Genomic DNA, 16,487 nt, shown 5'->3' on the forward strand with positions numbered 1-16,487 from the left:
TACAGTACTAATCCTACAAGTCTTATAAATGTTACAGTACCATCATACGCCCCAGGTGATCATTATCCTGTTAGCTGTACTGTAAACAAATTTGCAAAGCTTATTAAAGACAAATCAGATTCACATTTTGAGATCAAATACAGAAACTTCAAAACATTTAATGATGAAATGTTTTTACAAGATTTGTCAAATCAACCATTCGATATAATACACGAAATCAATGATTCAAACCAAGCAATGGACATGTGGCATTACTTACTTGTCAATGTTTTAGATAAACATGCACCTGTTGTTACTAGACGTGTAAAAAATAAATATCAACCAGAATGGTATACTAATGAAATTGGTAAATCAAAATTCCAAAGAGATTATTTTCACAAAAAGAAAGACACTGAAAATTATAAAAAATATAGGAATAAAACTAGTGAATTAATTCGTTCTGCAAAATCAAAATATTTTATGGATGCAATAGATAACGATAAAAACTGTAGAATTCTTTGGAGGCATTTGAAGGATATGAATTCAACAACAAAACAGGAAATTGACATTTTAACACACGAAGGAAAAGTACTTATAAACAAAAATGATATTGCTAACTGCTTAAATGATCATTTTAGCACAGTAGGTGAGAAGCTGATATCAAATCCTCACAAAAGTTTTAAATCTGAGAAAATTAACAACTATGTCAAATCAAAAATAAATGATGATGCTAAATTCTCATTATATACTGTCACAAATGATGAGGTTCTACAAGCTCTAAAAAATCTAGACATAACTAAATCAACCGGAACTGATGGTGTTGGACCAAGAATTTCATCAAACAGCCCAACGAAACATATTCCTAAAAGACAGCTGTACAGTCCTTTTTTACTGCACCTTTTTTATTGCACCATGTGCACTTTTTGTTCCTCATAGCAATTTAAGATTCGTATAAAGTAAGAACATTTCTGTAGATGCTTTGTTTTTGTCCAAAATAAAATTTGATAAAGCAAAGCATATATTGACATTTCTGAAATAGAGATTTAAAAAAATATTATTTCCTTACAAAAAAAATATTATAAGGTCCTTTGTGGTCCTATGTGCTACATTGTGCTTTTTTGTGCTCAAAGGAGGTCCTTTGTGGTGTTTAAGAGACAACAAAAAACATGCTGTCATAGTGAATTGGAATGTAGAAAAATAAGTCTCAGAAAAAATAACTGTAAGATATTTTTTTAATAAATTTGGTTTATAATTTTTAAATGTATAAATGATTTGGTCCATAATAGAGGTCATGCATAACTCTACCTCTACCTCTACCTCTATAACATGGCCCATGTGGTGAATCACTTACTTTGGCCAGCAGGTGATAGTTCATGTGGTCTTTGTGACAAACCAGACACCTCCTACCATATGCTTAAAAACTTTTACAGGTCTAGTGCTATGGGTAATTCTAGAGACCATGCCTACCTCTACTTTTGGTAACCGTGGGCCACATGGAAAATATCTTAGAGTGGCCAGTGGGGAATAGGAAAGTTGGCATATTTGCCATACCAGGATACCCAAACTCCCATTCTTTGCTGACACACACGTATGGGTCTAAGCTTTAATTGCTTTGAGACATGCCAACCTCTACCTCTATTCCCATGGCCCACGTAGAAAATCTCTTAGTTTGGTCAGCAGGCAATATAAAAGTTGGACTATGTAACATTCCGGGTCCCCATTAACCTTTGCTGACAAACTCGTACAGTTGTAGGGTTTTAAATGCTATATTCCATTTTAGAGACCATTACCATTTTCTAGTACCATGGCCCCAATGGAGAATCTCTTAGTTTTCCCAGCGGGCAATAGTAGAGATAAAACAAGAATATGTCCATAGTACACGGATGCCCAACTCGCACTATCATTTCTATGTTCAGTGGACCGTGAAATTGGGGTAAAATCTCTAATTTGGCATTAAAATTATAGATCATATCATATGGAACATGTGTAATGAGTTTCAAGTTGATTGGACTTCACCTTCATCAAAAACTACCTTGACCAAAAACTTTAACCTGAAGCGGGACGGACGAACGGACGGACAAACGGACGAACAGACGCACAGACCAGAAAACATAATGCCCCTCTACTATCGTAGGTGGGGCATAAAAATAAATTGAGGATGGAAATGGGGAAAATGTCAAAGAGACAACAGCCCGACCATAGAGCAGAAAACAGCCGAAGGCCACCAATGGGTCTTCAACACAGCGAGAAAATCCCCCTTCAGCTATGTGCCATACAAGAATACCCCAATCCCCTTCTCTTTCCTGACACACTCCTAAGGGTATAAGTGCTATGGAACATTTTAGAGGCCATACCTACCTTTATTTCTGGTACCTGCTATAACTATAGGACATTCAACAAGTACCTGCCATGACAATATGATATTCAACAAGTACCTGCTGTAACTGTAGGACATTCAACAAGTAACTGCTTTAACTATAGGACATTCAACAAGTTCCTGCTATAACTATAGGACATTCAACAAGTACCTGCTATAACTATAGGACAATCAACAAGTACATGCTATGATTATAAGACAAGACATTAAACAAGTAACTGCTATATCTATAGGATATTCAACACGTGACTCCTAAATCTATAGGCCATTCAACAAGAACCTACTATATCAATAGGATTTTCAACCAGTACTTGCTATAAATATAGGACATTCAACAAGTACCTTTTATAACTAAATGACATTCAACAAGTTCATACTATAAAAAGCAAATTCAACACGTAACTACTATATGTCTAGGACATTCAACAAGAGCCTACTGTACCGATAGGATATTCAAAAAGTACCTGTTATAGATATAGGAAATTCATCGAGTACCTGCTATAACTTTAGGACATTCAACAAGTAACTGCTATAACTAAAGGACATTCAACAAGTACCTGCTATAACTATAGGACATTCCAAAAGTACCTGCTATGACTATAAGACATTCAACAAGTACCTGCTATATCTATAGGATATTCAACACGTAACTCCTAAATATATAGGCCATTCAACAAGAACCTACTATACCAATAGGATTTTTTCAACAAGTACTAGCTATAAATATAGGACATTCAACAAGTGACTGTTATAACTAAATGACATACAACAAGTTCATACTATAAAAAAGCAAATTCAACACGTAACTGCTATGTGTCTAAGACATTCAACAAGAGCCTACTAAACCGATATTCAAAAAGTACCTGCTATAGATATAGGAAATTCATCGAGTACCTGCTATAACTTTAGGACATTCAACAAGTACCTGCTATAACTATAGGACATTCAACAAGTTCATACTATAAAAAAAGCAAATTCGACACGTAACTGCTATATGTTTAGGACATTCAACAAGAGCCTACTATACCGATATTCAAAAAGTACCTGCTATAGATATAGGAAATTCAACAAGTACCTGCTACAGCTACAGTATAATCAACAGGTACCTGCTATACGTAAAGAACATTCATCAACTACATAGTAATTATATTGGACATTCATCAACTACCGGCTATAACTATGATATTCAACAAGTTTCTACTGTAAAAAAGGAAATTCAACACGTACCTGCTATATATATAGGACATTCAATGAGTACCTACTTTACCGATAGGATATTTAACAGGTACCTGATAAAGCTATAGGATATTCAACAAGTACCTGCTATAGCAATAGGACATTCAACGAGTACCTGTTATGACTATAGGACATTCAACAAGTACCTTCTACAACTATAGGACATTCAACATGAACCTTCTATACCAATAGGATATTCATCAATTACCTATTATAGCTATAGAACATTCAACAAGTACATGCTTTATCTGTAGGACATTCAACAAGAACCTACAATACCAATAGGATATTCAACAAATACCTGTTATTACTATAGAACATTCAACAAATACCTGATATAACTATAGGACATTCAACAAGTACCAACTATATCTGTATGACATTCAATAAGAACCTAATATACCGATAGGATATTAAACAAGTACCTGCTGTAGCTATAAGACATTCAACAAGTTCCTGCTTTAACTATAGGACATTCAACAAGTACCTGCTATAACTATAGGACATTCAACAAGTACCTGCTATGACTATAAGACAAGACATTAAACAAGTACCTGCTATATCTATAAGATATTCAACACGTAACTCCTAAATCTATAGGCCATTCAACAAGAACCTACTATACCAATATGATTTTCATACGTAAAGAACATTCATCAACTACCTAGTAATTATATTGGACATTCATCAACTACCGGCTAGAACTATGATATTCAACTAATTCCTACTGTAACAAAAGGAAATTCAACACGTACCTGATATATATATAGGACATTCAATGAGTACCTACCTACTTTACCAATAGGATATTCAACAGGTACCTGCTAAAGCTATAGGATATTCAAAAAGTACCTGCTATAGCAATAGGACATTCAACGAGTACCTGTTATAACTATAGGACATTCAACCAGTACATTCTACAACTATAGGACATTCAACAAGAACCTTCTATACCAATAGGATATTCATCAATTACCTATTATAGCTATAGAACATTCAACAAATACCTGCTATAACTATAGGACATTCAACAAATACCTGATATAACTAGATGACAATCAACAAGTTCCTACTATTATTACTGTAGGACATTCAACAAGAACATATTTTACCAATAGGACATTCAACAAGTACCTGCTTTAACTATAGGACATTCAACAAGTACCTGTTATAACTATAAGACATTCAACAAGTACCTGCTGTATCTATATGATATTCCACTAGAACATACTATACCAATAGAATATTCAACACTTACCTATTATAGCTATATAACATTCAACAAGTATTTGTTATATCTATAGGACATTCAACAAGTACCTTCTACAACTATAGGACATTCAACAAGAACCTTCTATACCAATAGGATATTCATCAATTACCTATTATAGCTATAGAACATTCAACAAATACCTGCTATAACTATAGGACATTCAACAAATACCTGATATAACTATAGGACATTCAACAAGTACCTACTATATCTGTAGGACATTCAATAAGAACCTAGTATACCGATAGGATATTCAACAAGTACCTGCTATAGCTTTAGGACATTCAACAAGTACCTGCTATAACTGTAGGACATTCATCAAGGACCTGCTACAAATATTGGACAATTATCGAATACCTTCTTTTAATTGAGGACATTTAACAAGTACCTCATTTGACTATAAGACATTTACAAGTACCTAGACTTTATATACACTGTTATAGGTGGTTATAATAGACCCCGCCATGAAAAATGAAACAACGTTACTTAGAAAACTAACGGCTTTTTACGAAATAAAATATCATGACAGACAGGAACCAACGACAACCACTGAACTACGGCTCATGACTTAGACAATGTACCGGAGTAAAACATTAAACATGTATGTGAGAACCCATTAACCCATTAACCTTTGACAGTGGTATAACGGCACAACATAAGAACAAACTATATAAACTCTTGTTTAATCAATCATTATTATATTTGTTTATGATGATAACGCTGTGTATCACACACTAAAATCAGCATCCACTTCACAAGGTTTTTTTTTGGGGTATGAAATAAGTTTTATGATAAACTTGATGAAATTTGGATACTACGGAATCATATTTGGGACAAACTAGAATTAAAATTGGCATTGAACTTTTGTTTCAAATTCGAAATTTTGACAAATCAAATCTTATTGAAACATCGAATTTTCAACTTTTCAAATCTCGAAATTTTAACTTTAATTGGAAATTTTAGCTATTAGAAATTTTGAAATTTCGGCTTTTAGAAAGTTGAAAGTTTTTACTTTTTGAAAAGTCGAAATTTCAGCTTTATAAAGTCAAAATTTAGACTTTAAACTCAAAATTTCAAGTTTTAGAATCTGGAAATTTCAACTTCTCAGTATTTATATGTTTATATGTTCTAAAACTAGAATACTGAGGAGCTCATGAGTCGTCCTGAATATGCATGGCATATTTTGCCACTTGATTAACCATTGTTTCAACAAGGCAAAGTCGTTGACCTGCTTTTGGGATACTGAACAGGACTTTTAACCCAATCATAAAACATAGGATGCAAAATGTCCTTAGATGTGACGACCCTATGACAGAGTCGTGGACACTAAAACATGGAATATGGGAAAATAACATTTTTTTTCTGTCAACACGCATGCTCCTTCCGAATTAAACTCTTCAATCTTAAATGTTAATCCATATCATTATTAAAGAGAACAAAACTATTTCTGAATATAAATTGACAAAATGTTTGGATGACGCTTTATTTATTTATTTATTTGCGTCCATGTCATCTCCTTCTAAAATTGTAATAGCTGTGTTTGAATACTTATATTAAAGTTGTAATACTTTTTAAAAAAGACGATATTTCAAGATTTCAAAAGTCAAAGTTTCAGATTACAGTCAAAATTTCGAGATTTGAAAAGTCAAAAATTTGAGTTAAAGTCGAAATTTTTAGATTTGACATGTCAAAAGTTCGACTTCGAAACAAATGTGCCCATTTTATTTTTTACTATGTCCCTATATTTTTCTTATTGTTGATGGACGAACAGTTGTCTATAATTGCTTACACCCAATTCATTTGAACTTTGGTGGAATAGTTGTCTTATTGGCAATCATATATTACCACATAACACCTCCTTATTCTTTATATTGCTATAAAGAAATATCGTGTCACTGTACTACTAGTTTAACCTAAACACGTTTCAAATTTTTGACAGAAGAAACAAGGTAACTGTATGCATGGGACTAATAGTTTGTATGTTTGCTTAGTCCAGACTCCAGGTTACGGAAATCGTATTACAGATATTTGAAATGTAAAAAATGGAAGGGTTGAAATTCCGTGACTAACAAAGAATTACCTACAAATCGCTTATGTTGGCCCAAGTAAATAAATCGATCGAGAATTTAGTCAGTGGTAAACATGAATGTGACACTATGTTTTGATTTTTTCATGAACTTAAATGTTGATATGAATAGATCTTTTCAAAGCTCTGATAGGGACAATGCAGAATATTTAACCACGTGGCTATCACCAGAAGAGTAAAAAATTTACATTCAGAGTGGTACACTGAATAAATTCCACAACGGCTTGCCATACGAAAGAGTTGCTTAGTCTATATGTTTGCCAAATATTGGTCAATGCTAATTTGTTTTGTTCCTAATACGCTTCCGTAGGATTGAGTCCATTCACATGGATCAAATTATAATTTGAAATTATTTTGGCAAATTTAATGCACGATTTTAAAAGAAAATTTAATTCAAAATTCAATATTTAATGGTTTATAATCATTAAATAGTTCGAACTTTCCTTAATTACTTGTATGGGTCGATATAAGATGGTCCGAGTTGACTCAACATAGTCGGTCCAAAATTTCTCCGGACCGACTTGTCCAATAATCATCATTAAAGCGTTTGACAGATAAATGATTGGTTTGCCTTATATTAAACGCTAAGGTAACATTGATTTTGATTTTTTAATATTAAAAATTCATTTATTAATATTAAAATATCAGACTGAATATTTAATATTAAAAAACGATTTTTTAATATTAATAAATGATTTTTTAATATTAAATATTCATTTATTAATATTAAAAAATGACAGTATTTTTTAATATTAAAAAATCGATTTATTAATATTAAAAAATGATTTTGTAATATTAAAAAATCATTTTTTAATATTAATAAATGATTTATTCACATTAATAAATAGGGAATAAATTCCACAACGGATTGCCATAACCCGTTGCTGAGCAGAGAACCATACTTTCAAGCCAAGGACAGTCTATACTAACAGTTAGTATAGAAAGTCCCTGTAAAAAGGCAAGCAAATCCTAACAGTACTGTAACTTAATGATACATGTATATCAAGTCCCAGCATCACACCCAGCACAGTAAGCACACTGGTTTGTGTCAGTCTTATAATATAAAACTGCGTAGGTTCATATCGTTTGATTCAACGTTTTTTTCGGATATTTTTTTAGGGCCGTTGTCAACATGGTCAAATCCGACCTGCCACTTTGCAACCTGACCTGCAAAATATAATTCGACTAAAAACAATGCCAGTCAAAATTGCTTTTTGAGACTGGGCGACTGAAAAAGTTTCAAAATGTGACCTTGTGACCTTACTTGGAATTCTCCATTCATCGGCGTGTGTCGGTGTGGCTAAAAAGGGGGCCTTGTTTTTTTTTTTTCTTGGGACAAAAAATTGTTTCTACCTTTATTAAAAAAAAATAAAATCAAGACCAATCATAAACTTTTTTTTCAAAACTCAGTGTCGTATTTTATTGTTTTCCCAACAATTTTTAATAAAAGCTAAATGTTTGTTTCACTTCCCTCTGACTTCCCTCCTGATTTTTTTTTCTCAATAAATTATAGAATCAGTAAATGGATATATATATATGTCTGTGGTCACCGTCATGCATTTATATAAGAAATTCCAGCATGCATCATCAAATAATTCATGTGTATTTGTGACATCAACATAACTGAAACATTATATTATTTCTCAGTAATTATGTAAATCATTTTGATTTAGAATTATATATATCTGGGACTTATGCATGTATATATCTCACAGGCACACGTCTCAGAAAAAAAATCCTATATACTTTAATACGGTTTATCTCATTTATAAGATAAACCAATTTAATGAAAGAGAAATGATTACTGCGTCATTCGGATCCGGTTCTCGTTTCCCGATAATCAACGTCACATGACTCTGCTTCAGCATTACATTGAACTAGCCACTCTTGTAGATATGTAAAAGTTTCAAAAACCCACCCACCTCCCCTTGTAATCTTCCATCTAATAACAATTCTTTTGTCTGCTGCTGTTTTATTTATCTTTTCAGAATGACCAGAACAGGCCGGATCTATAACATTTTGGACAAAAAAGAGGAGACAAACAAGCCGATGGATTTGCTTGCCGAATCATACGTTCGAGAACTATATATGTTAATGCTAATTTTCATGAATGGCTACCACTTTTATCTAAATTTTCAGACACCAGCAGTGTGAAAATGGAATTATCAATACCTGCTATTAGTTCTTCACCTGGAATGCATTTAACTTTTGACTTTATTTGGATAAAGATCAGCATTTATCTTGATTACTTGATTCTAATTGTTCATTATTTTGTAATAAAATCATTCGTCACAGTCAAAATGGATGTCGGGATCTGGCAAGATTAAGGGGTTATGATCGTTTTCAGGATTTTTGAAAAGGGGGGGGCGTAGTATGTAAAGATCGCCGAGCGGAGCGAGGCGAAATTTTTTTTGACCTTTTTTGGGCTACAAAACATAAAATAAGTGTAAAATGCACATTTTTAGTGACGGTTCCTAACGTGGGGTATGTATATTTTATAGTTAAAGTGTAAGCTTGGGTTGGACATTTTTGATGCCGCGCGAGCGCATTCTCCCCATTAGTTGTCTATTATAATATGATTGAATAGATCTAAAGCTATGTACTAATATATATTTGATGTGGGATTTGTCAGTAAAAAATGGACATGGAAAATTCTCGTTTGTTGTATGGTTAGCTAGCATAACCTCACAGATTACTTGTTGTAAACATGGTATACGGCTATTCAATGAAGTTTATAATACGACCGACACGAACAAAGACAAACAAGCAATTTTTATCCAAATGTTTGGTTGAAATGTTTCACTCAACAAGGGAAGTGAGGGGTTCCAAATCAACCAACGGCTACGAATGAGTCTGAAAATCAAATGACAACGAAGTTGTGAATGACGGTCGACAAATGGAGACATAAAGGCCACACCCAGCAGACAGGTTGCAGTTGGGCCTTGAAAAAAGTATTCAGTATATCAGTTCGGCGAAACAGACATTCCGGTCAGATATGGGATTTACATGCAAACCCCCCCCACCCAAAAAAAAAAATTACGCCCGTTTTTTATTCACCAGGTTCATTTAATGCTGAATAATTCTGTTGGATTTTTTTTTCTTATAGCAAAAAAGGGGACACGATAATTGTTTTCATCAGATACGGCCATAATTTTTGTTTAAGGCAAAAATCAGGGTCAGAATTTTTTCTCTAAAATATCTCAGACTGCCCTATCAAATCAAATGGTCCATACCTTAGACTTTAAATATATCTATAGCTTACTGACTGGGGATCATTATTCAGCAATGTTATTAATTGGCTGGGGCGTGTGGGGTTAAACATATTTTCGTAGGTAAATAATATTGCTGTGGAACTTTTTTTTTCATGAGATTGTAATAGAGTATTACTTTCTGCTGAGTGGAAATATGAAATAGAAGTCAATACGTTCTTGCTCAATCCTTTGTCGCTTTGAAGGCATCATGCTTGTCATCCTCCGCCTAAGCAATGTGTTACTGTAATTTGAATTTCAAAATGACTGAGTGACGTTTCAAACGTACTGATCAACTCCACCGTAGCGAAACACATGACTGACATAATCAATAATATATTACAGTAAATACGAGCGAAAATATCTTTATAAGTAAAGAATTGTCGCATAAAAATTAAATACACGACCGGGAAATGGCAAAGTTCTCGAAGTCTAGTCTGATTCATCATTTTACAAAAAAAAAATAAAAAAAAGTTCAAGCAAAGGGGGGGGGGAGGGGGGCGTACGCCCTTTACGCCCCCCTCTGGATCCGCCACTGGTTTCCCGTAATTGTACGTCGGATCATATTAGGTTTTTACTTTCCTGCGGTACCGCAGGAAGTTCTGTTGAGACCATCTCATGTCTACCCTGAGTGGCCGGTTCTGAATTGGTACCAGTTCGAGCTTGACTGTTTTATGATACATAGTATGGACTATGTTTTCAGCGTGCATATAGAGTTTTATGATATAGAAACTGTTAATCTTTACTCCCCTGAAACCAGGGGGTGATGAGAATAAGACCCGACGTATTTGGGGATCATAACCCTCGTTCTCTTTAGGATGAACCTTGAGGAACTTGAGCATCCATTGCTACCAATGGTGCACAGATTTGTCAGTTAAATCAATCATGTCGGCATTCTGTTATCATGTCAGACCTCGTCATTCAAAGTGAACTGTGGCCGTTATTTCCACATTAATTATTTGTTTGTTATGTTTTTGCCTGAAACTTGATTCTTTGATTAATAAAGGTATATAGGAAAAAAAATTCTGAGACAAGTGCCTGTGATATATCTGTCAGTCCCAGAATAATAAATATAATAGTATCTTAATCTTTGGAAAAATCCGATTATTAAATTGTTAAATTCATTTACTTCATAATTATGTCAAAGTATACTTTTTAAAGTTTTAAATTTTAAAGTTAAAATGAATATTCCATTTTGATCTGAAGAAAAACTTTTTAACTGTAATGACATGGTCAGGCAACTGATTTGTTGCATGGCTGATTTACAGATATTAATACGATTCGTAGATGTGCCAAAGCCTGTTATCTTATTTTAGATAGACGTAGAAATGTTTTATACTATAAATAATGTTCTTATAATTATGTTTTATAATAGACGAATTTTCTATAATGTTTTTGATGTTATAGTCTTTTGTAATTCTGTACAGAATGGCTCTCTGTTTATATCTATATATTTTTACACTAAATGTAATGCTGTATTATATATTATTGAGAGATGAGACTTTAATAAAAAAAATATTGAACTGATTACAGGTAATTAAAGCATGCAGTAATTTTCCATGACGACAGTGCGTGTACCCTGGGGTGTGTATAACGTATTAGAAATACCATAGTTTTCTAGAGAACATCCTGTCTTTGTATAATACAGATTGATGACATTACACAAAATTTCTTTCGTTAAATGTAGTTAAGTATCTGTGTCCATTCCCTATTGCAACACTACAAATTTTTCGAAGAAAAAAATGTTAAAATTAAAAAAAAATCATTAACATAAAATAAAGAAGAAAAAAAGTAGCAAATAAACTTATGTAACTACGCATTGAGTAAACATAATTTCACTTTACATGTACAAACCCTTGAGAAAACGGTAAACGGACAGAAAGTCACAGGACAAAAAGTCACAAATTTGATAGGACAAAAAGTCACAAATAATTTTTTGACAATTGTTTAAATATATTTTGAAATAATTTCTTTTTATAACATATATTCATTTTTAAGTTAAGGAAATTGCTCATAAACCTTGATAAATGAAAATGTATGAAATTTTAATCATGCAAAGGATATATTTATTGGCAAAATGAAGCCATTTAAGTACCAAGCCACTTTGACATTTTGTTTTCATAACAATTATTTGATCATTATTGATATCAAGGATTTGTATAGTGAGAAGGATTGGAATCTCGCGGTTTATCGACACTTGTCGCTGGCCTGGGGTCCTGGCTAATCTGTCTTGCGACGCGCAGCTAGATCGGGCCGGGATGCCAGGCTAAGTGCCAGTTGACTCTGAATCTAAAGTGAGGCTGAATAAATATTTGCATAAATTTTGATGTTTGATGTAAACCAGAGATTTCAAAACCAATGATTAAGAAACATTGCTTCTGATTCAATACATTTTGCTCTCAGATTGACGAGTCCCTATTGTCAGTAATATAATAAAATAAATATATATTAAATATATATATTTAAAATAGATGTACGATGGTGTATCTTCGCACATGTACACATCATTTGAAATGTAACCCCTCTCCCAAAAAAAAAAATAACTGCAATTTTTGTTGGCCTTTACTTTTTATGTTTTTTTTCCATATATATTTTGCCCTTTGAGATACATGTGTACATGTAAATTAGGTCGTAAAAGTAAAATCCAATTCACACCTTGGTCATGTGAAATCTTAAACTTTTAACTTTCTCACCAGTTGATTACTGATAAGAATTAACCCTTTTCTGCTTACTAATTATCATCATACTAATAATTAGATATGATAACACTGTACATCAATTCATAAAGAAAAATAAATACAGTCTAATTTTTACTAATTGATGTTAAACAAAAATTGATTGGATACAGATGTAAAACAAACATTGCGCGACAAAATTAGTATTAACCAATCATTGACAGGCAGGACATTGATACACGCCTGGCTATACTGACAGATTAGCCAGGACCCCAGGCTAACTGGCACTGAATCGATCACGTGGTATTTGTTCCCCACCTGGCCCTTGCGACGCGCAGCTAGATCGGACCGGGATGCCAGGCTACACTTGTCGCGTATCATGAGATGTTGCGTACTCGCCACTATAAATTTATACGCGCCTGTTAGTAAATATCCGGTTGAACAGCGTGTATTGCAAGATAATCATTTCTGACTTGTTTGTTGTTAGGTTTTGTTTGTTTTAGCATCTTTGATCAATATTTTGTTTTAATTCGTAAAGATATCACGATTCCTTCTGAGTATGTCATATTGAGGACCTCTCTCAAGCTGGAAAATAAACTTTGATAGTCGTTTACATTTGGCAGTTGCCGAAAATTATCGTAATTATGTTGTTGTTTTTCTTGTGATCGTAATTTGAGTAGCCCAACACATCTTTATGATACTAGTAATAGCTGTTTAAGATAACCCCAAAGAGAAGGTCAAAACAATTATTTATTTTCGCAGCTTGTCTTTGTCCTTTCTTCTAGTAGCAGTCTAGTATATGAAACTGACCCAACTACCACAAGAGCATTGACAGTTAGAGGAAGTCATACAGTCCAAGAATAGTCGGTCTCCATACAATATCTGTATGTTGATTTTTTTTTTATCATAGTTAAGTTATGAATAAATTTAACGGAATCAATATACATGCATGTAAGGTCCGCAACAAATGAGAAATTAAATGAACTCATTGATTTTCAAGAATTCTCGTCTGTTCAAACTGCAAATACATGAGTGTAAACTGGAACTATAGAGGTTTGAGTTCATTGATAGACTGGCAGGAAGTTAAAAATAAGTTCATGATTATAAACAACAGTAAAATAGAAACTGAAAAGATATGGAGTAAATGTACATGTACAAGGGACTAAATCGCACACAATACATAGAAAACATAGAAAATTATCAATGAACATGGCTTTTATTCCTGTTCTTCATCTTGACAGTTGATGTAGGGTCTTCAACAATGAACGTATCATTCATACCCTAAAATCAATAGTTGTACCCATAGCAAGTACAAGTAAATTTCCCTTGTGAAAAACATTAGTAACACAAGCAACTAACAGCATTTTACGAATAACTTTGATGGGTTATCTGCTTATTGTGTCATACACCCTACTCATAATTTGTTTCACATTTTTCACGTTGTGGCCTTTTAGAGTCAACTATACAATATGGGTTTTTCTCATTGTTGAAGGCTGTACAGTTGCCTATAATTGCTTACATCCACTTCATTTGAATTTGATGGATAGTTGTCTCATTGGCATTCATACATCTCCTTATTTTTATATTGGTAAAGATTTGACATTTTTTATTAGCATTAAGAGCATATATAAGGGGACAATCGTTTCATTTTTAGGGGGTAAGGCAGGAGGATTTCTCTTGGACAGATTATTCACAAATAGTCAATATTATTTCATTTTTATCTGTTGCTCAGATTGTTTATGTCACATAGCTTCATTTTCACTTTTTTACATAATTTTTCATGCTTAATGTGAGGCAGAAATGCAGCAGCTTATTCATTTTCATCTTGAACGGGCAACATTATTTCTTCTACTAATTCTCACCAAGCTAAAATATTCATTCCCACATCACCCCACCTTCATCCCATTGACCCAATAAATCCATTGGTTATCCACTTTCAAAAAGTACCTACATTGTACCTAGAAAACCTATCTTAGTGAACACTGACCTGTCTTCGTTTACATCCTTGTCCTTTGATCTCCTGATAGTTGTCTTAATAGCAATCGTACCACATCTTCTTATTTTTATACCCACATGAAATATTTTTTTTACATTCCTTATGAACCAAGCATGAAAGACCAAAAAATGGAACATTGTTACAAACTAAACTATCCGGGAACACCCAACCACAGAAATGCTGGTACCTGTTATGACATGTATGAAGACATCATGTATTCTGGATGTCTTTTAATAAAAGAAGTTTGTTCTTGCTGACAAATTTTATTCACACACACAAAGCAATATTAAAACATGTTAATTTTCCAAGTCCTTTTTTAATTCCATTCATGACACTATTTGAATAAATATACATTCACTGGTTGGATTTTACATATTGATAATGGTGATTTCATACTCTGCTTAACTTCCATCTTCAGTTTGTCACAGGAGCTGACACAATTGGGTGCGTCTAAACACTGCTAAGGAGTCCTTAACTTATGATATGCCACTAAGGACTAGATGGGGTGCTATTACCTTTAATGTCTTTTCATATTATGGTAGATATTGATATTTAATGCATAAATTTCAAGTTTTATAGAAAAATAATCACAAATAAATGAGTTATTCAACATTGTGTAGACACGTGCCTGTTTTTCTTTGATATGCCGAAAATCAATGAACCGTTAGACACGTGTCAAATTACATAACTGATTACACGAGAATCCTGCTATCTGTTGTGTTTAATCGACAATATTGGAAAAGTTGGATACTAATAAATGAATTGTTTTTCAGATTATATTTCAGTGATCAATTTTGATTTGACTTCGCACTGAATAAGTTGTTAAAATTTTATTCATGTTTTTTTCTTCAGATTCTCAAGAGTATTTTGTAATTATTTCTTGTAAAATATTTGATTCCAGAGCAAATTATCTAAATTTATTTTCACATATGAAGACGTTAAGCAATGTATTACTGGACAAAACGAAATCAATAAGATAATAAATCTTTACTACATGCAACCACACTAATTTCATATATGAACTGTTTGGGCAGAGATTATCTTATGCGTTTGCTATAGTTCATTTTCAAAATTTTTATCATATGAAGAAAACGTTTGAGCAATATATTTCTGGACAAAAACGAATTCAATATGATAAAAAATATTTACTACGTAATACCAAACTTATCTAATGCAAGCTACATGTAAACAGACGTATTTAAAACATGAACAGTTTGGACAGAGTTTATATATCTTTTGCGTTTGCTATGGTTCATTTTCAAAATTTTTATAATATGAAGAACACGTTTGAGCAATATATTTCTGGACAAAAACGAATTCAATATGATAATAAATTTTTAATACATGCAACAAATATAAGAAAGAAGATGTGGTATGATTGGCGATGAGACAACTCTTCACAAGAGACAAAATGACACAGAAATTAATAACTATAAGTCACCGTACGGCCTTCAACAATGGGTAAAGCACATACAACATAGTCATTATTTCATACAATATCTTAAACAGACAATTTGGTTAAAAAAATACAAATCGGATTTTCTTCTGACATACTTGTTCTTCTTAAAGAAAAAATAGATTTAAAGAAATTATATTTGAAAATATTTCTGTTGGTTT

General features: G+C 32.9%; 1 protein-coding gene across 1 annotated transcript in view; it reads right to left on the reverse strand.

Moving 5' to 3' along the window:
• Positions 1–16,487, reverse strand: part of LOC127729845 (SH3 domain-binding protein 5-like) — a 228,754-nt gene that overhangs the window by 14,410 nt on the left and 197,857 nt on the right. The window lies entirely within an intron of this gene.

The sequence above is a fragment of the Mytilus californianus genome, unplaced genomic scaffold (assembly GCF_021869535.1).
Source record: "Mytilus californianus isolate M0D057914Y unplaced genomic scaffold, xbMytCali1.0.p SCAF_2, whole genome shotgun sequence".
Classification (NCBI taxonomy): Eukaryota; Metazoa; Mollusca; class Bivalvia; order Mytilida; family Mytilidae; genus Mytilus; species Mytilus californianus.